Source organism: Podarcis erhardii, assembly GCF_964252035.2.
Source record: "Podarcis erhardii genome assembly, chromosome: 9".
NCBI classification, from domain to species: domain Eukaryota; kingdom Metazoa; phylum Chordata; class Lepidosauria; order Squamata; family Lacertidae; genus Podarcis; species Podarcis erhardii.
In genome coordinates, this window is record NC_138512.1 from 19,690,177 (window position 1) to 19,713,719 (window position 23,543).

General features: G+C 43.3%; 1 protein-coding gene and 1 long non-coding RNA gene across 5 annotated transcripts in view; one reads left to right on the forward strand and one right to left on the reverse strand.

The window, feature by feature from the left end:
- RBM47 (RNA binding motif protein 47) overlaps positions 1-13,519 on the reverse strand; it is an 87,422-nt gene extending 73,903 nt beyond the window's left edge. For 3 of the 4 annotated variants that reach the window (XM_081875815.1, XM_081875813.1, XM_081875814.1), the window contains exons 1-2: positions 13,383-13,519; positions 12,178-12,293 (exon numbers count right to left, since the gene is read on the reverse strand). The gene's annotated coding sequence lies outside the window, so the exon portion shown is untranslated. The remainder of the gene's footprint in view (positions 1-12,177; positions 12,294-13,382) is intronic. The other variant, XM_081875808.1, reaches the window with a different exon arrangement.
- Positions 735-13,693, forward strand: LOC309349713. Its single transcript, XR_014160124.1, has 2 exons — positions 735-799; positions 13,466-13,693. It is a non-coding gene; the product is annotated as an uncharacterized lncRNA (long non-coding RNA).
- Positions 13,694-23,543: the final 9,850 nt, after the last annotated feature.

The window sequence follows — 23,543 nt, forward strand, 5'->3', positions numbered from 1 at the left end:
TATACTCTGCTTGGCCTCTATTACTTTCTCCTACCGATAGGGAACCTACTTAAGGACTCTCTACGGGCTCCGGAATACCCCATAAGGGAAAGGGAGCAGCTTTTCTTATAATAAACTGGTGGGTCAGGAGAAGCTACTAGTGGGTTGCGGCCTGATCCAAGCTGGGTGACAGCAGGAACTCTGCCACTGTGGAAATGTAGGGTTAAAGGTTAAGAAGCGGGTCTCAATTGTATATTTTAGTTAAAAGTGGGTCCTGGGTCTTAGAAGGTTGAAGATGCCTGCTTTAAAACACATTTATATCACTTTTACGGTCATGGTTTACCCCAAAGAATCCTAGGATCCTGCTCAGCACAAACGACAGTTCCCTTGATTCTTTGAGGAGAAGGAATACACACGGAATGTGCTTTCAATGTATGTTGTGGATTTGACTCCTGTTTCGGAGGAGGCAAACTTTCCCTTTCTTTCTTTTTGAACACCAGCATTTTCAGTATACAGGAAGGTTTCTCCTGCCTTCTCCCTCCACCCATTCTTGTGTCCAAATACAATGTGGCCCTTTAAAAATCTACATTATTCTGCACCTTGACATAAGCCATCGTGAGCTCTAATACTAGTGTAAATAGCAGTGAGTGTACTCAAGTGTTAAGACCCAGACAAATACCCATATGTTCCTCTACAGGGTAGGAGCAAACTCCAAAGTCGCACGGTTAATGAGGCAAAACAACGTTTCCTAAGGCTCCAAAGTCTAAACTTGCAATTTTGCTGCTGCAGGAGGCAGAGAATATGATATGCTTCCTATTCGGTGAATATTTTTAAGATTCTTATTATATGGAGAATTATTTTTTTAGTCTGGTGGGGGGTTGTTATGCTGAATTTAATTCCAATCCCCCTTCCCTATTTGATAGTCTTATTCGTACCAAGAAAGCATGCAAATCTTACAGAGTTAAGGGCAGCTTTGAGTACTATCTATTCTGACACAATCATTTCCCTGCCAAGGCAGTCACTAAATCAAGTGCTAGGCTTATTATTTTTAAAATTGCTTCTGTTCCAGTTTGGATGGAGCATAGGCCCACCGTCTCGTTCCCAGCACCCCAAGCAGTAGCAAAAACAAGAGGTCCCCTTCAGGAAAAAGCATACTGTACTTCAGTTCAAAGTACTCCTTGACTAGCCATGGGGGTTTCTGTTTCATACTGCAAAAGCATTGTGGAGAATAAGGTCTTACCTTTGCTTTGTTGGCAATTATGTTGGAATATTTTTAGTTGCTTAAATTGTAAATGAGTCCAAAGGCAAAACTATGCCTCCACATTCCATCATGGATAGCTCAGTCAGTAGAGCATGAGACTCTTAATCTCAGGGTTGTGAGTTCAATCCCTGAATTTGGGGAAAGATTCCTGCATTGCAGGGGGTTGGACTAGATGACCCCTGAGGTCCCTTCCAGCTCAATGACTCTATTCGATTCTGTTTATTTTCTCTCTCTTATGTTGCCATCGGAGCAGTGAGGTCAAAGCAGGACAAAGTGGACACTTCTGGCCTGTCTCAGTTTTCGGATGGAGTTCAGTCACAAATTCAGGTTGCATGGATATAGTTGGTTAGAAGTCTTGTGCAATAAATGTGTTACCCCCCCCCAAAAAAAACCCAAACAATGGACCTTTTGCAATAAGGAGAGTGATAGGGAAATGCCCCGGAAAGGGTGGGAGAACATTTGCTTTGACGCCACACTATCTAAATCTGAACTAAATAGCCAACCATCTCCTTGAAAGTCAATCAAGACGAATGCTCAATAAAGAGTATCTTCGGGCCAGTGGGCAATCTGGGTGAATTATTGGTACATTATTGGTACAGTTCAGCAGCTGCAGACCTGATACTTCTCTTGGATGGGAACCAGTATATAAGTGGAAAACAATTTTTTGCTTCTCTTTCTTAAAGCGAAAAGTGGGGACATGGGCATTAACCATTCAGCTCTTTGAGCTGGTTTGGCTTTGCTTCCGTCAAATTGTTTGGCCTTCGCAGAGAAGTTCAGAAACGGTGGCATTTCAAAACATTTATGGAAACAAGTTATCCACTCTCCCATGGAAGTTGGAGCTAGATACAAATTAAGTAATACTGTACAGGAAAACTTCAGATTCTCTGCAATGGCAGAAAGCAAAGGCTTTCCAAGCTTTAGCCATTTTTTTTAATTTATAGAAAAAAATATTTGGAGCAGTATCATTCAAGAATGCTCCAACTACTGCACAATTGCACTCATTTCACACGCTAGCAAGGTTATGCTTCAAATTCTACAAGGCAGGCTTAAGCAGTATATGGACCGAGAACTCCAGGAAGTGCAAGCTGGATTTCGAAGGGGCAGAGGAACCAGAGACCAAATTGCAAACATGCGCTGGATAATGGAGAAAGCTAGAGAGTTCCAGAAAAACATCTACTTCTGCTTCATTGACTATGCAAAAGCCTTTGACTGTGTCGACCACAGCAAACTATGGCAAGTTCTTAAAGAAATGGGAGTGCCTGATCACCTCATCTGTCTCCTGAGAAATCTCTATGTGCAACAATAAGCTACAGTTAGAACTGAATATGGAACAACTGATTGGTTCAAAATTGGGAAATGAGTACAACAAGGCTGTATATTGTCTCCCTGTTTATTTAACTTATATGCAGAATTCATAATGCGAAAGGATGGGCTGGATGAATCCCAAGACGGAATTAAGACTGCCGGAAGAAATATCAACAACCTCAGATATGCAGATGACACAACCTTGATAGCAGAAAGTGAGGAGGAATTAAAGAACCTTTTAATGAGGGTGAAAGAGGAGAGCACAAAATATGGTCTGAAGCTCAACATCAAAAAAATGAAGATCATGGCCACTGGTCCCATCGCCTCCTGGCAAATAGAAGGGGAAGAAATGGAGGCAGTGAGAGATTTTACTTTCTTGGGCTCCATGATCACTGCAGATGGTGACAGCAGTCACGAAATTAAAAGACGCCTGCTTCTTGGGAGAAAAGCAATGACAAATCTAGACAGCATCTTAAAAAGCAGAGACATTGCCTTGCCAACAAAGGTCCATACAGTGGTACCTCGAGTGAAGTACTTAATTCGTTGCGGAGGTCCGTACTTAACCTGAAAGTGTTCTTAACCTGAAACACCACTTTAGCTAATGGGGCCTCCTGCTGCCGCCGCGCCGCTGGAGCCCGATTTCTGCTCTTATCCTGAAGCAAAGTTCTTAACCTGAAGCACTATTTCTGGCTTAGTGGAGTGTGTAACCTGAAGCGTATGTAACCCGAGGTACTACTGTATAGTTAAAGCTATGGTTTTCCAGGGAGTGATGTATGGAGGTGAGAGCTGGTCCATAAAGAAGGCTGATCGCCGAAGAATTGATGCTTTTGAATTATGGTGCTGGAGGAGACTCTTGAGAGTCCCATGGACTGCAAGAAGATCAAACCTATCCATTCTTAAGGAAATCAGCCCTGAGTGCTCACTGGAAGTACAGATCCTGAAGCTGAGGCTCCAATACTTTGGCCACCTCATGAGAAGAGAAGACTCCCTGGAAAAGACCCTGATGTTGGGAAAGATGGAGGGCACAAGGAGAAGGGGACAACAGAGGACGAGATGGTTGGACAGTGTTCTCGAAGCTACCAGCATGAGTTTGACCAAACTGTGGAAGGCAGTGGAAGACAGAAGTGCCTGGAGTGCTCTGGTCTGGGGTCACAAAGAGTCGGACACAACTAAACGACTAAACAACAACATCATTAAAATATAGCGGTTTACAGCAACAGAAGCACATAAAACCAAACAATAACATCATAAAAAGTCGAAAATAAGTTAAGAGCAAAAAGAAATTAAAAACAAAAAAATAAAAACGTGGGTTTGTGAAGAGACTATTCAAATGTGTACAGGCATGACTCAAATGGCTCATCGACCACATTGACTAAGCAGGAGGAAAACGGAACCTATTCTCCATTTTGAAAGCATTTAAACCTCCTATTATTTGCCAAAGAATAATGGTGGGAGTTTACATAGGGAAATACCTTAGAAACATATGCCATATGTTTCAGCTGTCTTTTAAAGTAGACTGGAAATCAGGGAAGCAGGCAAGCAGGGATGCATTCTGACCAGCTGTCACTCCGACCATTACAACCATAATTATTTGGAAAAATAACTCTTAAAAATATGTCATTACCCATATTGAACCATTTAATTTCTCAGCCCTTTGCAATCACAGCAGAGTAGACCATGAAAGCAGCTTGTGGCAGACAGGTAGATGGGTCACCAGGTAACCAACTGCAAGTGTTGTGAGTGAGAAGCTACAGTGGCAAGTGGTCCCCAAGTTACAATAGCGAACGTACCAAAATATTGCAGCTAAGTAGAAGAAGCACCAAAGCCTACAGAAGAAGGAGCAGGATCCACAAATTGTTGTGCTTCAGAGATTTCAATATATCCCAAGAATCAGAAGCGGCTTTTTATGTGGATGAGGGGTACATGCTCCACTAGCTTGCAGGTGAGTCAGTGCAGCTGACCAGGAGCAGGGAGGTCGGCATGGTGAAAAAGCGCCGGCGGGAGCACCAGATTGGCTCTGCAATGTGCTTGCACCATGCCAACTTCCTCGTCATCATCCCCCTCCTGGGAAGCTATGCCAACCTACTTGCTGGGGAGCTAGCACAGTAGCTCTGCCCCTACCTGGCAAGAAGCCCCTTCCACAAGAAATGGGCATCTGCTATGAAGCAAACTACATCAGCTCTAAATGCAGATTCTGCAATCCATGTAAGAGTAACCTCAAGGTTAGATTACTGTAATGCGTTATATGTAGGGCTGCCTCTGAAGATGGTTCTGAAACTGCAGCTAGTGCAGAATTTAGCAGCCAAGCCAGCGGCGTAGCGTGGGTTGTCAGCACCCGGGGCAAGGCAAGTAATTTGCGCCCCAACCCCTAACCTGCCGCCGCTGCCAGCTTCTTCTTGCTGCTGCCTGGGCTGGGGTATTTACGGTAAGGTAGCCACGGCGGCGGTGGGTCCGTGTCAGGTGATCTGAGGCGAGTTGCCGCTGGCACTGCCGCCCAAATGACGCCGCTTGCCCGGAGGAAAACACCTTTAGAAACAAAACGCTCCATTTTAACCAGGCAAACCTGGTTGATCCGATCAACATCCTATGCCCTTTTAAAATGTGTTTTTTTTGGTGGGGCTATTGGGTTGTTGTTTTATTTTAATTATGTATTTTGTGGTTTTACATCTTGATTTTATTCTGTGAACCACCCTGAGACCCCTGGGTGTTGGGCGGTATATTAAGTATGTATGTATGTATTGGCCTTGCAACCAGTTCAGAGTTCTTTGAGAAGGAAATATTTTATTGTACAGCAGTAAGCATCCTTTTACAGGGCAATCCCAAACATGTCTGCTAAGAAGTAAATCCTATGGGACCAATTGGTCTTAATTCCAGGTAAGTGCTGATAGGGTTATTTCCATGCTCCATACTCACTCAGAGCAAAGGGTTCTACCATGCAAGGCTCTAGAAGCTGTTCTAAGTGAGTGCCAACCTGAACTCAGACCTTACTTACTCTACCCAGAGAACAGACCGGTGACCTGTGGGAGGGGAGAAGGAGATAATTTCAAAGTGTGAGGAATCACAGAATCATACAATCGGAAGGGGTCAAGAGGGCCTTACTTGCAATGGAGGACAGTTTCAGATATGTCCACCTGAAAAGAAATGGGAGTGGTGGCTGATGCCGATTGGCACTGGCGGGACAGAAGCCAGGGAGCCCAACGGTATGTGGAGCCAAGAGCTGATGATAGGTAGGAGCCAGTTAATTCTAGTTTTGCCCCCATCTTCTTCCCTGATGAGTACTACTTCCATCAACGGTGTCTCTGAAAATTTTACGCATCACTTGGGAAGACCGGCGAACTAATGCCAGTGTACTGGAAGAAGCAAAGAACACCAGTGTCAAAGCAATTATTCTTCAGCATCCACTGTGTTGGACCGGTCATGCTGTTGATCGTCTTCCAAAGCAACTACTCTATTCCGAATTTAAAAACGGAAAGCGTAATGTTGGTGGTCAACAAAAGAGGTTTAAAGACTCTCTCAAGGCAAATCTCAAAAAATGTAATATGAACACTGACAACTGAGAAACACTGGCCTGCGAGCGCTCCAATTGGAGAACAGCCTTTACCAAAGGTGTCATGGACTTTGAAGATGCTCAAACTCAAGACAAAAGGGAGAAATGAGCTAAGAGGAAGGCACCTTTGGCAAACCCTCACCATGATCAACTCCCACCCGGAAACCTATGTCCCCACTGTGGAAGGATGTGTGGATCCAGAACTGGCCTCCACAGTCACTTACGGACTCACTGTTAAGACCGTGTTTGTGGAAGACAATCTTCCTCGGCTATGAGTGATGGCCAGAGAAGAAGAAGTCTACAGGGCAACCCTAAGGAGGGAGTAGCTGGCAGGTTGCCCTGTTCTGGATTGGTTGTAGGTAAAAAGACAAGGTGGTAGGAGGGTAGACTGAACTTAGAGGGCAGTGGCCTGCTTGCCCCAAAAGACTAGCCTCTACTGGGAGGTGTCTCCTACCCAGCTTGGAGCACTAGAGGAGTCAGAAAGACCTGTTCTGAAAGAAGGCGTGCCATCTCCATGTACTTCGGGATTCACTTTGCATTTCCCCGCCCTCCAGCTTTGTTCTTTGCATTATGTGCCCTGGGCAGTTCATTTAGAGGCCACGAAACTGAAAACCAAGTGTGTTCTTTCACCCTGCTTGCACAATCCTTCTCTGATGGGAATGGAAGTTTCCCTCCTAGTTTTCACTTCCTCCATGGTGCTATCATCGTCGTTTTAAATTAGATTGCAAATTATATTTTGTAGTCAGTGTGTCAGATTGCCGTACTTTTTACAAAGGCGCCAAAAGTGTCTCGTTCACGCAGATTACATAAAACCTGGTGAAAGGGAACAAGACCTGGTTTATACAGACTCTGCTCTCCCCAACTGCTTTGCAGGATCCTCTATTGGCTCACAGTAATACAAGCAAGCGGGTGGCGCTGTGGTCTAAACCACTGAGCCTCTTGGGCTTGCTGATCAGAAGGTTGGCGGTTGAAATTCCCACGATGGGGTGAGCTCCCGTTGCTCTGTCCCAGCTCCTGCCAACTTAGCAGTTCGAAAGCATGCCAGTGCAAGTAAATAAATAGGTACCGCTGCAGCGGGAAGGTAAATGGTGTTTCCGTGCACTCTGGCTTCCATCACAGTGTCCCGTTGCGCCAGAAGCGGTTTAGTCATGCTGACCACATGACCAGAAAGCTGTCTGTGGACAAACGCCGGCTCCCTTGGCCTGAAAGCGAGATGAGTGCTGCAATCCTATAGTCACCTTTGACTGGACTTAACTGTCCAAGTCCTTTAGCCAGTGTGGTGTAGTGGTTAAGAGCGGTGGACTCATAATCTGGTGAACCAGGTTTGCGTCCCCGCTCCTCCACATGCAGCTGCTGGGTGACCTTGGGCCAGTCACACTTCTCTGAAGTGTCTCAGCCTCACTCACCTCACAGAGTGTTTGTTGTGGAGGAGGAAGGGAAAAGGAGATTGTTAGCCACTTTGAGACTCCTTAGGGTAGTGATAAAGTGGGATATCAAATCCAAACTCTTCTTCTTCTTTTACCTTTTACAAGCAAGCTTAAAGCAGAATTGCTTGTGCATGTTGAAGAGCACTAACATTCCATTTTAGCTCCATGCACCTCTACAGTTTCTAAAGGAATGTTAGTTCTTTACATTATAACTTAGGACTCAGAGCCAATTTGGCAAGGTGAGCTTCTGCTGGAATGCTGCCGGGTTTGGTAAATAGGATCTAGACCCGCCTACCTCCGGCTTGCAATTACAACTGAAAGGGGAGAGATTTAAGGGGCTTGTTATCTGATGGTTGCATTGTAGCTCGAGAACAGGGCAGCCGGGAGGAATTTATCGGTTTTCTCCTGCCTCCAGCAGAGGCAGGACAATTCCAGCAGAACATGCCACCCAGCCAGCCAGATCAAAGGTAAAATGAAAGATGTACAACCTTTTCCGACCACAGGACTGAAGTAAGGGGAGATGGGCAGGAGAAGGAGACACACAGATTATTTGGCTCTTTGGAATTCTGGATGAACAGGAGTTCTGTTTAATAGACCAGCCATAGATCGTTGCAAGTCCATTACTAATTGCATACAAATAAAGCTGTTTAAAATACAAAACGAGACTGATAAAATGTTTGCAGAATAATAGCTAATCACTACAGGTGGGGTGATTTCAGTCTTGTAGGCTCTAGTTATTTTCTAGTATCCCATGATCCACCAATGTTTTTTGATTTTATCATAAACAAAAACAAACCCAAAACAAAACCCACAGGATCTCTAAACTGTTTTAAGGCATAACTCACATATATTAAGTGATTCTGGGTCTCCCCTCTTACAGAAGAAAATAAGAAAGGTCTTGCTTAGCAAATGGTTAGTAAAAATGCCAGCAATCTTTGATCATTGACTGAGAATTGGCCAATGATCTGTCTTTCAACCAACCCTGACCAACCCAATCTATCAGATAAAACAGCTTCCACCTTACTGATAGTTTTATTACTTCTCAGTTTTATTTTTATGAAGGATGTATGATATGATTATTTATTATATGGTATGATGACGATTGCAGTATATCTCCCTGGAATCCATCAGAATGAAAACTGGCTTAGAATTGTTACACAAATAAACATGATAGGGCACTATCAATTAAGATAATCAAGAAAACTGAATGAGAGAGCTTACTGTACTCTTATAAAAACTACCTCCAGAACTTAGCATGTCTGTAGTCCTTGGAATTAATAAGAAGCTATTGTGCTTGTTTGAAGATGTTGTGTCACCCAAACCCCTTTAGGTTCCAGCTACACAAAGCTGACTTTATCTTGACAAAGATACTGAGAAGATGTGTTGATCTTGGCAAGAGCTAGGTGCAGTGGCGTAGCGTGGGGGGTGCAGGGGGGGCCGGCCGCACCGGGCGCAACTTCTGGGGTTAGGGCAAATCCACGGGTTAGGGGGCGCAAATCCACAGGTTAGGGGGCGCAAATTACTTGCCTTGCCCCAGGTGCTGACAACCCACGCTACGCCACTGGCTAGGTGTACCATGAACCATGTTATTATGGGAGGGGAGAAAGTCTAAGGGGAGGGGGAATTCTTAAGAGAGTCCTTTTGACTGGAAACAAATAAAAGGACAGTCCCTCTTCCCATGTTGTATATGGAAAAATACGGAGCAAGCATCTAAATACAAAGATACAGACCCTTATGATATAAAATGCAAGCATAAATTATGTCAGAAAGGCCATTCATGAGCTCTTGAATGACTTGTCAGACTTATAGCCTGAATGAAGGGTGCTTAAGCCTCACTGAGCATAGGGGATTTATTTCCTAATATGTGTCTTTAGGATTCCAGGCTTATTGCTACATAAAAATCACATATTGATAATGCTGTAAATGGATGAAAGCTTTCAGCACAGAGGGGGAGGCACAACCTACTAATAAAATGTATTTTAATCAAATTAAGTCGCATTGATTTCATTTTAATATGCAGTGCAATTCTGCCCATGCTCACGAGATGTCCCACTATGTTCATTGGGGCCTTATCCCAGAAACATGTGAGCCTAACCATGTCTTACTTGAAATGCCTACTGATTTCAGCCATAGTATGATAAAAACCACATCTTTTATAATGACAAGCTGAAAATGATTAATGGGTTTGCAGCACTCTGCTAGAGTGGTATTTGACCATGTGATACTGGAAAACCCAAAGCCAATAAAATAATCTCGTATGAATATACCTTAACAGCTACATCGTGGCTTCCTACGATTGCTCAGGTCATGGCAGAACAAACTCTTAGGTGAATCTGCTGTTGAAATCATTGCCTGGAAAGAGGGGGTCACAGGTACTGTCTCTACAACTTGCCAGAGTATGGAAAAACATTTGCAAGAATACAACATTGCAAGAAGCCCAGATGCATAAAACGAGTGTATATTCCATCAGATTTTTATCTACAGTGGTACCTAGGGTTAAGTACTTAATTTGTTCCGGCGATCCGTTTTTAACCTGAAACTGTTCTTTTAAAAATATATATATATTTATTAAGAATTTAAAGATTACAAAAAGAAAGAAAGAAAATTAAAACAAATCAATATAATACAATACAAAGACAAAAACAAAAACACTATGTAAAACATTGAATTAACAAAACAAAACAAAAACAATTAAAAACACTTCCAATATTTTCAATCTTAGCTTTCATTCACTTGTTTCATTGACTTCCTCACACCTCCCTTTTTGTATTGCACTTCAATTAACTGTTTCAGCAATTCCTTTCCATCTTCCTCTGTTTTCTGTCCTGTAATTAATCTTAACATATTCTAACCTTATTTTTTCCCCTTTAATACATTAACAATCTATCTGTACCTAGTTCCTTATAACATTTCTGCCAAAGCCATATAACTTCATTCCACCATTTTTCTAAAGCTCATTAACCTGAAACTGTTCTTAACCTGAAGCACCACTTTAGCTAATGGGGCCTCCTGCTGCTGCCACGCTGCCAGAGCACAATTTCTGTTCTCATCCTGAAGCAAAGTTCTTAACCCGAGGTAATATTTCTGGGTTAGCGGAGTCTGTAACCTGAAGCATATGTAACCCAAGGTACCACTGTATTAGGTATTGGGGGAGAGAGGTCCCGCCATTAAAAAATGGGTTTTTAAGCAAAAATACTTTTCGGAGGAGAAGCAGTAGTTGTTTTTGCAGCAGTGCTTTGTGAAACACAATTTAGAAAACGCCAAAGGACACACTGTCCTTTTTGCACGGGACACAGGAATCAAGGCATCTCATTCTGCATGCCATTTTTCAAACACATGATGTTGCTCTTGGGGTGAGCGGGCTCCTTTCCAAGGACCCGGCCTCACACCAGAAGGTCACGGAGACGCCCGCAGAACTTCTTGTAAAGAAATTCGCCAGGCATATGCTCCACAAAATGGGTTCAATCTGCAGCCTCTTTGGTTCACAAGACAGACAGTCCCGAAGTCATATTGAGGTGGTGAAACAATCGCACGCAGAAGCTTTCACAAGCCGACACTTAACCAGAATCCAATCGGCCTTAGTCAACAGCACCCTGTCCAAATCGAGACGAATGCATGACTTTTGTAATGTTTTCATCACAAGTGAAAAGTGCAATGGGCTGAAATCACACAATGATGATAGATTGGGCTGCTGCTGCTACCTCTGTGTTAACTTGTATGGAAAATACGAGAGTGTGGGGGGAATTACAAACACACAGGGACATTTCCTTCTCCATTTATAATTAGACAGTGTTTTCATTTTGCCCATAAAGCTCTCCCAGGAAAGGGGGGGTGGAGTATAAGAAACAGCATGTTTCTGCTCTTATCTTGTTTTCCTCTCCCACAGTGTAAGCTGTATTCGGTTTTTAAGTTTCTGCTTAAACCGCGCATGAACTTTCCACCCTTGCAATCTGGCACCTGTATCCCACACTTGCATACCGAGGGAAAAGAAGGTTGCAAAAACTCTGGAAATCACAGGACTCATAACAGCAGAACGACTTGCTACATATTTGTTGCAACAGACCAAATAGTTTTCTTTTCCCCTTGAAATCAAGTAAGCTCAATGTCGGTCTCCTTCTCTTAAAACAAAAAAACGGCACTTGCTGTGCAACTGTCCAAGATAACTTTAAAGAAAGGGGGGAAAGCAGGAAAGCTCATTCTGCTATGAGATCCAAAACATTCCTAGAGCCAACATTTCTGTACAGAAACACCACTTAGATGACCTCAATTAACAGATGGGGTAGAATTAAGGGCATGTTTTGAGATGAAATAATGCTCATTATCTAGATTTTATCATTGCCTTGCCTTCCTCCTGTTAGGATTTTAATTCAGGAAACTGGAAATAAGCGATACAATTCATCTATATAAGGATAGCCCAGTTCCTACCCTGGTCACACTGGAGTCCTTGGGATTTTATAGGACCATCCTATGAATATTTACTTGGTAATAAGCTTGCATAATATGGTAATATTACAGTCTAATGCTGTGAAAGATTGCAGCCAAAGTCACTTCTAACCAAATGGATCAGTCAGAGCAAGCCTGCTGGTAAAAAAAAATAAAAAATCCACCCCACCCCTCTTTAAAATCACAGTGCAGTACTAATAACCACATTTACTCACATGCAGTCCTGTTGAATTCAATGGGGCATAGTCGCAGCCAAGCTGGGTTTAGGATCTCAGATAAGCTTCAAGGCTATTTTGTTCTATGAAACACGCTGCTAAGTCTTTTGTTAACCCTGAGAAAGGATATTCATTATCTTGTTAACATACCAAGCATTACTTTATTTTCAGTGTTGATTTAATATCAGGGTTTAGTACTGATCTAAAGGGATTTGTTTGTTTGTTTGTTTGGGCTGCCGTACATCCGGATTTTCCCGGACATTACCAAGATTTCAAAGGTGCAATTGACGTCCGGGGTGACTTTGCGGCGCTTTGTCCTGGATCTCAGGCAAGCCAATCAGAAAATTGTGAGTTTTCCTTAAAAATATATATAACAATCTCAACAATTTGGGGGGTGTTTTTCTTCTTATAATACAATACTATAGATACATTGTCATTCAGATCTAATTTAGGGTTGCTACTCATCCAAACTTTGGGCATTATTGTTAAAAAAAATAAATCTCAGCAACTTTGGTGTTTGTCTAAAAGAAGCTTGACAATTTTGATGGTTTCCAAAAAAAATAAAAACCTCAACCATTTTGGGGGTGTCCTGGTTTTTACTTTTTGAGCTACAGCAACCCTTTATTCCTGAGGAGGGCACAAAGGTGTGTTTATTCACTTAGGAATTCTTAAAGCTTGAGTCGAGCAGATCAGCGTATTCTGCTCTTAAAACAAAAGGAAGAACAGGACCTTGTCTATCTCACTCACTCATTCAATCAATCAATCACACACACACACACCAAGAAAGAAGAAAGAAAAAGAAGTTTACCATCCCAATAACACAGCTTATGAAGCAGACTAACGGAACATGCAGAGCTTGCAAGTATGGCATCGAAAATAAGAAATCAAGCTGACAAGCTGACGAGGAGGGAATACCTTGCAGAAATTTGATCTCGGATACAAATTCCAGGTAGACGATACCTTGTGACCAGCAGCTGATAATATTAAACTTATGGGAACATGGGAAATAAGGGGAAGGAATTAAGGTATATGCAGCTAAGCAAGATGTCCAAAGAGCTATCAGGGAAGGCTGTCCTGGAAGTCTCAAAGAACAGCTGCAGAAGAATGCAAAACTGGAAACTTAAAAATAAAAGAATGGAAAGCGTAGTTTGAGGAGAAGACAGGAGCCTCAAAGCCCACACAACGGCACCAAGAAGTCTGCCTACCTGGATGGAAAGTCAGCTTAGCAGCCTTTGCAGGAATCCGGAAAATCTGGACCGTGAGTTAATGCATCTTTTTGCATTTGCAGATGTGTTGGCCTGTTCAGACGAGAAGTGTTGAGATACCACTCGCCTTGTCCTTTGGCAATTTTCTGGAGACTGGAAAGGCGAAAAAGTTGCAATGAGCCAACCCAAAAAAGAAAAAAAAATACCCTCCCTTCTCATGGGCCTGAAAGACGCATTCCAGAAAGGCGAAAAGGAGCGCTAATCGGTTAGACCAAATTCCTGACTGGGCATAAAGCCTTAAAGTTAAGCTATTCCGCTTCCAGAACTTAAGTCTTCTGCCTCTTTTGCTGAAGCTGTGGGAAATGTCGGTCTCAGGCCTTCCCTGCCCCGACAGTTCCCTTTCTTCACAGTAGCGAGGTTGTCTCTTGTCTACTCCCAGCCTTCAAACTCACCAAACCAGATTCCCCCCCCCTAACAACAACTTCCCATAAATCTGAACTGAAATTTTATCCTGTTCGGCTAGCTGCCCGAAGGCCAGTTTATCGTCCTTGCTGTTTCAGCAAGGTAGATAACTGTGCACTAGGGCTGCTGGGCATCCCTATTTTCCAGGACACGTCCCCAAAAACAGCATCCCGGACAATTTTCCCCAAATCGGGCATCCTTGGAAAGCGGCAATTGTGCCAAAAAGGCCAAAAGAAGAAGAAAAGCTCTGTAACTCGAAAACCTTTGTACTAAAGAAAGCTCCACGACTTTGGGGGTTGTCTAAAAGAACTTTGGGGGGTTTCCCTTAAAAATTAAAATAAACAAATATATGAAATAAAACTTGGACCATACAAGAACACACCAGAATACTAAGGGCATATTCTGAGGATCTTTTCCCCATGACCTTGCTTCCATGAGAGGTTTCCCCAACCTGGTGCACTCCAGATATTTTGGACCACAGTTCCCATCATCCCTGACCATTGCATGGGCAATTCGGTGTGCGGCAATTGGTGAAAAATCTATGTATGCCTTAGCTGCTTAAAACACAGGGAGGTCATTGCTCCCCTCACTGTGTTTCTCATTGCCTTTTTTATTTCCTGTACACACCAGAGAGGGGGCAAGGATGTCTTTACTAGGACTGTCATACGTCCGGATTTCCCCAGACATTACCGGGATTTCAAAGGTGGAATTGACATCTGGGGGAGGGGCGGATTTCCAAAAGGTGTTGCTCCTTAAAAAAGCTCGACAACTTTGGGGGTCTTCCTAAAAGAAGCTTGACAACTTTCGGGGCGTCCTGGTTTTTGAAATGTGGCAACCCTGATTGCGACAATTTCATGCCACTTTTCACATTCTGGAAAATCACAAATGCAGGTTCGACCTCAGACCGTAGCAAAGGCATATAGGTTATTCAACGTAAGGATAAAATTAAACAAGACAGTAAAGAGTTGCTAGCACATAACACCAACCACTTCTTGTTTGTTTGTTTGTTTGTTTGTTTGTTTGTTTGTTTGTTTTGCAAAGGAATGATTATCCCAGTATTACTACCACCCAGTACTTTTTTTTCTTTAAAAAATGTTCAGGGGTACTCTCATTTTGTCTCAAGAAAATCGCCATTTTATAATTCAAATCGGGGGGAAATAAATACAGTAAACTGACAAAAGTACAAAGATTCACCAAATGTTTAGGGCTATGTGTAACCCTGCATACCCCCAGAAAAAAAGCACTGCTGCTACCACCCCTTTGTTCTAGATGGAGATTCTACTCCTCTAGCAGGCAGTGAAAGGGTTAGCAAATGATGTGTAGAATCTCAATCAGGAAGATCTTTTGTTACTGGATAGTCATCTGAAAACTCACCCAAAGAAGAATATTGGGAACTGCATTTGATCCCTGGCCAGAGCTATAATTCCCAGCACCCCTGAACTATGGTTCCCAGTGTGTGTGTATGTGTACATATATATATATAGGGGGGTGAGATGAATGTGCTTTAAATGTCTGCACTCAGGATGTGTGAAGCAGGTAGAGTAGTTAAATAGTCTAGTCTGTATGGGAAAATGTCCAGGAAAATCCGGACGTAACGGCAATTTTTTTAAATTGCGATTTTGTCGAAGCAAGCTCAACAACTTTTCTGTCTAGATTTTCACTGTTTGAAATATGGCCACAGATAGTTCAATGGGAACTGCTGCCAGCCTAGGAGCCAACTCCTAGGGGCTGAGGTGTCTTCAGCTCCCCCTATAAAATTATTAAGGGGAGTTGAATATTTTATTTTATTCAAGTTGGCACCCCTGGTTTCCAGGATTGTTGACAAGCTCACTTTATGCATGAGTGGCACTGTGGTCTAAATAAACCACTGAGCCTCTTGGGTTTGCTGATCAGAAGGTTGATGGTTCAAATCCCCATGACAGGGTGAGCTCCCGTTGCTCTTTCCCAGCTCCTGCCAACCTAGCAGATTGAAAGCACACCAGTGCAAGTAGATAAACAGGTACTGCTGTGCGGGAAGGTAAACAGCTTTTCCGTGTACCCTGGCTTCTGTCACAGTGTTCCATTGCGCCAGAAGTGATTTAGTCATGCTGGCCACATGACCCGGAAAGCTGTCTGTGGACAAACGCCAGGTCCCTCAGCCTGAAAGCAAGATGAGCGCCGCAACCCCATAGTCACCTTTGACAGGACCTAACCATCCAGGGGTCCTTTACCTTTTTACCTATGCAATCTGGAGTACCCACCCTTAGAATGTCATGAATTCCATCGCAGGAGGGGGGAATGATTCTGTTGTACTCACCTGGTGTTATAGCACACCTGAAGTCGTTGGTGCCATTGGAGGTTGGGGCAGAGATTGTGACAATTTGATTGTTTCTGTCCGCTTTCAACCGTTTATCTGGCTAAATAAAAATAAAAATGCACCCCACCCCTCAGTCTAAAGCTACTTCCAGTTTTGGGGAAAGAAACAAAAAGGGAAACTAGTTGAGAAACAATAAGTAAGTCCTTCTGATCTCCCTTGACAGTTGCTTGGAGCGCTCCAAACAAAGCACCAAGGGTTATAGAAATCCAGGGTGTGACATTACTCACACCCCGCTGTTTCGAGGCAAATCTGACCTGATGAGTTTGTGCAAAGCACAAAATCTCATCCCGCCCCGTGCATCTTGTTCAACAGAATCCGTGACTCAAAACCAACGCTGCTGCAGAAGAGGAAGCGGCCACCATCAGAAATATTTCTGAAAGCAGTAATTCCTGCTTGCATTATTACGCAATGGAGGCCGGGGCCGGGGGGAGGGAGAAATGCTACGGCTTCATTCTTTTGAATGACTGGTTCCGGTTCTTTTTTCTAAAATAATGTTTAGGGGTACAGTACTCTCATTTTGTCCTGCCAACCTAGCAGTTCGAAAGCACATCCAAGTGCAAGTAGATAAATAAGTACCACTCGGGTGGGAAGGTAAGTGGGGTTTCCGTGCGCTGCTTTGGTTCGCCAGAAGCGGCTTAGTCATGCTGGCCACATGACCCGGAAGCTGTACGCCGGCTCCCTCAGCCAATAAAGCAAGATGAGCGCTGCAACCCCAGAGTCGGCCACGACTGGACCTAATGGTCCCTTTACCTTTACCTTTACTCTCATTTTGACTCAAGAAAATCACCATTTTATAGTTCAAATCGGGGGAAATAAATGTAGCAAATGGACAAAAGTACAAAGTGTGGGAGTCGCTGGCTCCAACAACAAAGGTTCACAAAATGTTTAGGGGTATGCATACCCCTGCGTACCCTCAGAAAAAAGCATTGGCTGGTTCCATCAGTGGAGCTTGACAGGGTGACTTTTCAGTGTCTTCTAGGGTTGCCATATTCCCAAAAGGGAAAATCCAGACAAAATTGTTGTGTTTTTTGTTGGTCTAAAAGTTGTTGAGCTTTTTTGAGGGAACAGCTCCCCCCAAAAAATCATTTTGGGACTTTAGGAATTTTAAAATGAAAATTTCACCCTACTTGCCATACATCCAAGGTTTTCCCAGATTTTTTACCAAAAATCCACCCGAACACCCTTTTGCTGGCTGATTCCAGAACATGTCCGGGAGACCCAGACGTATGGCATGCAAGTCTGGCGTGCCTATGGGAATCTCGGACTCTCTGCCTACCCGCTTTGAACAGCAAGCTGCTTTTGAAAGTCCCCTAAATTTCAGGAGAACTTTGCCATGTGATCTGGTAAGGGAAGGAGGAAACAGGCTCAAAGCAGCCTTAGGAGGAGACAGCTCATTCAGTTGGAGCCTTAGTCTCCCCCCACGCTGCCCGCTTCCCCCATCTGAAATTGTAAGAATATTATCATCATCCATAATGATGTTGCAATTATTATTATTATTATTATTATTATTCTCCGCAGTTAGCTGTACAGATTCCTTATGAATATAGAGGAATCATAGAATTGTAGAGTTGGAAAGAATCGTAAGGATCATCTATTCCAACCCCCTGCAAAGCAGGAATCTTTTGCCCAACATGGGTCTCAAACTCACAACCCTGAGAATAATGGTCTTGTACTCTGCTGAGTGAGCTATCTCAAGTGGCATAGGATTGTACTGTATGGTGCTTTGGAGCATTCAAGGACTTTCACATATATTACTATAGTAATCCCTACAACAAATTTACCTGGAAATAATCCGCAGTGAATTTTTGAGTGAGCAGAGATTACATAAAATTGCTTTATCATTTGTATGAGCGCAGGGACCTGTGTACTAGGCTCAAAATTTCTATAGTTTGTATACACATATGCCTGGATAATTGTCATGGCTCCCCCCCCCCCCAAGAATCCTGGGAACTGTAGTTTGTGAGAGGGGTTCAAGAGATCTTTAGACTCTTGTCCAGAGCTACGGCTCCTTGAGGAGAAGGCATAGCTGTTGAACCAGTTTAAGTCTGTAATGCAGATAAGCCCCTGGTAGTTTGCAGATTACAACATTTCTCTCTGTGAAAGACGAGAAATCAGAGAATTAAGTTTTCAGCAACGGCACATTTGTGAAACAATGAAGAGGTCTGAAGCAACCCTTGCCTTCCTTACTCTTTTCTATTTTTTGACTTGGAATAGCATTGAAACGCTTTGGATCTGATATATTTTCGTTGAGGACAGAGGTAGCCAAAGTGAAACCAAGATTCCTGTACAAAACTGAAGAAACCACTTATTGATTAATAACAAATTGTTGGAATACCAACTAGCAATAATAACTATTAACGATTGTTTGGGCTAGGACATCAAGGATTTCCCCTAACATCTAGTTTCTCTGAACTGATGGCAGATTTGAGTACAAATTAATATAAAGTCATATTTCCTCCATTGTATTTTGAACATGTTTTCATTTCAGTTTGAGATTTAGGAATAACCATTCTGCAATCTGCCTGGTTACACTTAAGCAATGTTCATACTTTTTTTCTAATGGAAACCCCTCCGTCCCTCCCGCAATCATTTTCAGACTGATGCAGGAGATCTTTGAGCACCAGAAATATCCATTGACTTCTATGGAGGAGGTGGCTTCTGAGTGCATTCGTTTTCAGGTGTGCAGCAGCCTGCTAATGAAATCCACAGAGATGCATATTCAGAAGTCTGGCCCATTCAAAGGGGGAAATGGGCATTTCGTGCTCCTCTACGTTTGGCAGCTCCTCCTGAGTAATATCTTCCATTAGGGAAGTGAAACTGAGACTGAGTGCAACGGAAGCATTTGAGCAGGAAATTGTAGACTTAGGTGGCAGCCTAGGGGTCCCAGTTTGGGGAACACACATGGGATTCTGTATTGTTTTAATTAGTGTTTTTATAGTTGTTCTGATTTTGTGTGGAGTGCCCTACCTGGGTGGAAGGAGCAGCCAAGTAATTTTCGTTGTCCCTGAGAGGGGGCAATGACAATAAAGATATTATTATTATTATTATTATTATTATTATTATTATTATTATTATGAGAAAGTGTTTGGGTGGAGAAGGAAGACAGTGCCACAAAAACATGAATCCAAGGCATAGGTCTTCCTAGGGGCAAAACGAGGCTTTATTTCACCCAGGTCAAAGACCTAGTTTGGCACACACCTGCGCAGGCCGGGAGCCTCAATGGAGCCCCTCTAGAGACTTCACCTGTGGCAAAAGAAACCCCAGCTAGCCCCACTCCATAGCTACAGCTCTGGGTCCTCCTGATTTTTACACTGGACTTCTCCCAGGCTCCGATCATAGATCACATCTGACCTCACCTTAGCCATTTGTTCATTCAAATGCTATGAGGTATCCCTTGATGTTGACTGCAGGTCTTCTTCTTTGGCGACCCCTCATAGCCGAGTAAGATTGTCTTCCATGAACACGGTCTTAGAAGTGAGTCTGTACGTAACTGTGGGGGCCAATTCTGGATCCACACATTCTTCCACAGTGGGGACATAGGTTTCCCGGCAGGAGTTGATCATGGTGAGGGTTTGCCAAGCGTGTCTTCCTCTTAGCACATTTCTCCCTTTTTGTCCTCAGTTCTAGCGTCTTCAAAGCCCACAACACCTTTGGTAAAGGCTGTTCCCCAACTGGAGCGCTCGCAGGCCAGTGTTTTCCAGTTATCGGTGCTTATGTTACATTTTTTAAGATTTGCCTTGAGAGAGTCCTTAAACCTCTTTTGTTGACCACCAGCATTATGATTTCCATTTTTAAGTTTGGAATAGAGTAGTTGCTTTGGAAGACGATAATCAGGCATCCAAACAACATGATCAGTCTAAGATTCCCAAGCCCTCTGCTGTTGCTTTTCTAAATGTCACCCTGTTTGGATGAGACAGGGCACAGGCCTTGCACTTGGGGCAAGCACAACTCTCTGTGGCTTCCCTATAAGGAGATGGGCATTTCCCAAATCAATTTTTTCTGTGTATCGCCAAAGGCCTTTACAATGGACGACAGGGAATAAAAGGAGACTTTAATCCACAATCGTAACCTGCAGCAGTTTGCAACATAAAAAGAAATGCACAACATGAAGGCTTAAGTTCGGAGTGCAATCACATAGCTGGAACAGCGCTTCCGGGCTGTCAGCGCAAATGAATTGCTGCCATTTCATGCCCTGGTTTGGCTGCTCATAACAGCCCAGTTGCTCGGACAGAATGTTCCGGGAAACTATTTGCTAAAAGAAGGAAGTAAAAAAAAAAAAAGATAAAAGAGAGGGGTTGCTCAGCCACCTCATATTTACAGGTAAAGCAGCCTCGCCTTGCCTTGAAAACTGTAAGAATGTGACCGTCCTCAAAGTTTTAATACAATCTTTGGCATCATTTTCTACCCCACCCACATGAAACTGTAACCTCTAGGTACAGTTAGAGGGCATGTCTCTGTAATCATGTCAGCTCCAGGTGAGCAGTTTAGAAATGTCAGAGATAAACCGGTTCTTATATTAGGCGGAGCTATTCAAGAGTAGCTTGGTAACACCAATAACAAGCCTCTAATTATGATGTTGCTCTAATGCAATGCAATAAAACAAAAACATTACAAGACCTATAAAACTTGCCCTATTATTCTCCTTGCGAGCTGCAAATTGTAAAAATAAGAAGCTGTAAGAAAACAGGCTCTTTAGCCTCAGCTTGGTGGCTAGAGCATCTTTTTTTCTGTGCAGAAGGTCTCAGGTTCAACCTGCAGCATCTCCAGGCAGGCTGGAAGAGAACCTGGTCTGAAATCCTGGACAGATGCTGCCAGTCAGTCAGTGCAGACAGCACTGAGCTGAAATCCAGCATCGCCTGAGCTCTGCGAGTGCAGTTTTCTCCCGATTGAAGTGCAGAGTGTTTGAGGACCGGGACATTAGCAGGGAAACCAAAATGCCTGTTCACAAAGCTATTGCACTACCAACCTTGCTGTACGCTTGTGAAACATGGACCGCTTATAAACACCATCTCCAACTCCTTGAAAGATTCCATCGACAGTGTCTCCAAAAAATTTTATACATCACTTGGGAAGACACTTGGCGAACTAATGCCAGTGTACTGGAAGAAGCATATATCACCAGTGTTGAAGCAATAATTCTTCAACATCAAATTTGTTGGACTGGTCATGCTGTTTGGACGTCTGATGATTGTCTTCCAAAGCAACTACCCTATTCCCAACTTAAAAACAGAAAGCATGATGCTGGTGATCAACAAAAGAGGTTTAAAGACTCTCTCAAGGCAAATCTAAAAAAAAGTAGTATAAACACCAACAACTGGGAAACACCAGCCTGCGATCACTCCAATTGGAGAACACCTTTTACCAAAGGTATCATGGGCTTTGAAGACACTCGATCTCAGGACAAAAGGGAGAAAGAAGCTAAGAGGAAAGCATGTTTGGCAAACCCTCACCAGGATCAACTCCCGCCTGGAAGCCTATGTCCCCACTGTGGAAGGACATGTGCATCCACAATTGGTCTCCACAGTCACTTACGGACTCACTTTTAAAACTGTGCTTATGGAAGACAATCTTATTTGGCTATGAGTGATCGCCAAAGAATAAGAAGTTGGACAATGGCCCAACTCAGTTGAAGGCATTTTATTTTGTTGCTGTCTTAACATTCTAAACATGACGCCAATTTTGATTTATGTCCAAGGATCCGCTGAGCCAAGAACTTGCCTTTACCTGTCATTAAATAAGGAGAGATTAACAGAGGAAGGAGCCTCCCGATTTTCCAGGGACAGTCCTGGATTTACAGAAACTGTTCCCATTTCTGATTTGATCGAAGTATTTCCTGCTTCTCCTTAGGACGTCTCTCTTTTCATCAGAGAACTGTTGAAGGTATGGCGTTGCCCAACCCCTGTACCACCTGAAGGCAGCCCTATGTAGGGAAGTTTTAAAATGTTTTATTTCATTTTTATATATGTTGGAAGCTTCCCAGCATAGCTGGGGCAACCCAATCAGATGGGTGGCTTATAAATATTATTATTATTACAGTGACATCTCGGTTTTTGAACGTCTCAGTTGACAAACATTTCAGTTTTCGAACACTGTAAACCCGGAAGTAAATGTTTCGGTTTTCGAACATGCCTCAGAAGTTGAACATGCCACATGGCTTCCAGTGAGTGCAATGTCCTGAGGCCTAGCTGTCAGCTGTTGAGTTTTTGGTTTTTGAACGTTTCAGAACACGAATGGTCTTCTGGAATGGATTACGTTCGAAAACTGAGGTACCACTGTATTTTTATTGATTGGAGCACCTCTTTTTTCATTGGAGAAATGTTGGAGGGTGTGCATAATCTGGGGGACTATCATGTCCCCAGCCCTGTGCTCAAAAAGCATCTATCCTGCACATCTCTGAAGTATTTGCACAGTAAATATGCCAAGCGCCCTGCAATTGGCACATTTTTTCAAACATTAGGAGATGCGCTGATATAAATCGTACCTTGCATTAGTGCACCACATTTAGGCTGTGAGCAACGGTTGCTGCTATTTGACGATGCAACCACCAACATCAATTTCCTACTAAGGAGTGCCGCCAGCAAGGCTCTAAGCGAAACCAGAAATGCCACTTCTGGCTTTTGCTCAGAGGCAGAATGGGCATTTGCCATGCAGGGCTTTGTTTTTATTTTCACCACTCCTTTAGGCCAAGAAGGCCTACAGTCAGACTTTCCAGTTAAGACATCTTGGCAGCGGGCCACAAGGAGCTCCGATCTCTCAGCTGCACCAATTTGTCAGTTCTGTAGGCTGGAAAAACATGCCTTTTAAACTGGCATTCCAGGAAACGCCACAAGGTGGAGGGAACCCCGATCAGTATGTGGTGGTCACGTAAATACAAGTATCAGGAAATGTTCTGCACAGAATTTGAAAGATTCTAAAATCCATGTTCAAAATAACCCTTTTAAAAAACCAGAAGCTTTTCTTTTGGGAATTATAGGGACAGAACTACCTAAACTGTATGGAAACTTTTATTTATGCGTGCTACTACAGCAGCAAGAATGCTACTGGCCCCAAAAGAAGCAGAAGTACCAGCAAAGTAAGAATGGACACAAAAACTTATGGAAGTTTGATTCTCTGAGGAACATGGCCTGATCCAAACGGAGAAAGTACGGTTCCAAAAAGCTCCCCACCACCTATGTTTCCTGATATGACCCAACAAAGGGAGAGCAGCATGATCTAAATTGTCCTTCATCGCAAAGTTCCTCCCCACAAAAAAATCCCCACTGAATAGCTTCCCTAAAAGTCAACATTTCACAAAGGGCCATTGTCAAAAGTACAGAAAGGGAGAGATGGATGATGTTTCTTCA